The sequence below is a fragment of the Silene latifolia genome, chromosome 9 (assembly GCF_048544455.1).
Source record: "Silene latifolia isolate original U9 population chromosome 9, ASM4854445v1, whole genome shotgun sequence".
Lineage (NCBI taxonomy): Eukaryota > Viridiplantae > Streptophyta > Magnoliopsida > Caryophyllales > Caryophyllaceae > Silene > Silene latifolia.
In genome coordinates, this window is record NC_133534.1 from 213,255,764 (window position 1) to 213,257,868 (window position 2,105).

The 2,105-nt window shown below is 39.5% G+C and overlaps 1 non-coding gene across 1 annotated transcript; it reads left to right on the forward strand.

The window, feature by feature from the left end:
- Positions 1–992: 992 nt before the first annotated feature.
- On the forward strand, positions 993–1,099 carry LOC141603325 (small nucleolar RNA R71). Its single transcript, XR_012525209.1, has one exon. It is a non-coding gene; the product is annotated as a small nucleolar RNA R71 (small nucleolar RNA).
- Positions 1,100–2,105: the final 1,006 nt, after the last annotated feature.

Below are 2,105 nucleotides of genomic sequence, written 5' to 3' on the forward strand. Positions count from 1 at the left end.
TTTGAACTTTCTTCTTTTGATGATTCTCCATCTTTGGAGCTTTGCACAGTTTCTTCCTTATCACTAGCTTCCACAACTTCATCCTCAACTTGCTTCTTCGGTGCTTCATACCTTGTACCACTTCGCAAGTGAATGACACTAACCGTTTCATGTCTAGGGGGATTACTTTGAGGTGGTAATTGCCCCTTTTGTCTTTGTGAGCTTGAAGATTCTAGTTGAGTCAATTGTGTTTCCAACATCTTGATGTGAGCTAGGATGTTGTTGATGGTGGTTTCCTTTGCTTGGCTATCTTTTTGCATTTGAGTGAAAAATTCTTGTTGATTCTTTTGCATTTGGAGGACCGCTTTTTGGACATCAAAACCTTGGTCATTTTGGTGATTGTATGGATTTTGATTTTGGTAACCTTGGTTTTGATTGAAAAAGGGTCTTTGATTTTGGTTTCTCATGGGTGGTGGAGTGTATGTTGTTTGAGGGTTTTGAACATTTTGGCTTTTGTATGAGAGATTTGGATGGAATTTGGTGTTTTCATTGTAAAAGTTGGAATAAGGGGTACCACTCTTGTATGCTTGGAAAGCATTCACTTGTTCATTTGTTCCCCTACATTCACCTTGGTCATGTCCCAAAGTTCCACAATTCTCACATATCCCACTTGGGATTGATGAGGATGCCGTCATGGCATTAACATGATGCTTTGATGATTTTGAGTTTTCTTCAAGTCTAGCCATAGCTTGTTCAAACTTCAAGTTGATTGTGTCAATGTGAGCACTAAGTTGAGCACCCAATTGAGTAACGGAGTCCACTTCATGCTTTCCTCCTCTAGTAGCCTTGCGAGGTCTACTATATTGTGAGTTATGGACCGCCATTTCCTCAATCTTGTTCCATGTTTGATTGTCATCAACTTCGGTGAACATTCCATTTGATCCCATATTGAGAATATTCCTAGAATCTTCATATAAACCATCCAAAATTATTGTACCAAAAACCATTCGCTAAGTCCATGGTGAGGACATGAGCGACAAATTCACTTGAACCACTCCCAATCTTCATACAAAGATTCTTCATCCCTTTGCTTAAAACCCGTAATTTGAGCTCTTAGCATGTTAGTCTTTTCCGGTGGGTAGAATTTTTTGTAGAAAGCTAGAGCCAACTTCTTCCAAGAATCTATTCCGAGGGTGGCCTTATCAAGGCCCTTCAACCATTGCTTCGCGGTGCCGATTAGAGAAAAAGGAAATAAGACCCATCTAATTTGGTCTTGAGTCACGCCCGTTTGAGAGATTGCATCACAATAGTCGCAAAAGGTTTCCATATGAGAATGAGGGTCTTCACTAGGCATCCCCCCAAATTGGCTCCTCTCAACTAATTGGATGAAGGCGGACTTGGCAATAAAATTTCCGGTTAGATGTTGCGGTGTAGGAGTACCATTTGATAGATTCTCCTCGGTGGGTACGGAGTGTGACGAGAATTTAGGCATTGTAGGTGGATTTTGTGGGGTATTGTGTAATGGGTTCTCCTCTCTTTCTATTGGGAAAGGGTTGATGAACTCACTAGTGGGTTGAACAACTTCACTAATACCTCTTAAATTCCTCCTAACAAGTCTCCTATTGTTCGTCAAGGTTCTTTCGATTTCACGGTCAAAAGGAAACAAATCACCTTGTAACCTTCTAGACATGCAAAATATCAAACAACTCGAAAACAATTAGAACAAACCTTGAGGAGTTTTACTTCCCCAAGGCGAAGAAAGACACAACTAATAACAATAAAAAGGAAATCTAAATCAAACAAACACAGTCCCAAGAACGGCGCCATTTTTTATCGGTCCGTTTCGTGTTCACAATTAAAGGTGTGGTCGTTGGGTCACGTACGAATCAAAACACAATTTATAGCTTCACAAACAACTCTACAATTAGTAAAGAGGCAAGTAAAGGTCGGATCCCAAGGGACGGGTATTGAAATGAGATTTCTATTGCAACTAGTGGTGTCTAAGGGGTGTCACAAATTGGGTTGATTGTAACACCCCGTATTTTATTAAGTTGGATAAAATTCTTTTAATTGCTATTTTGAATTTAATTACATCATTTAACGATTTATATATATATATGCTTAGC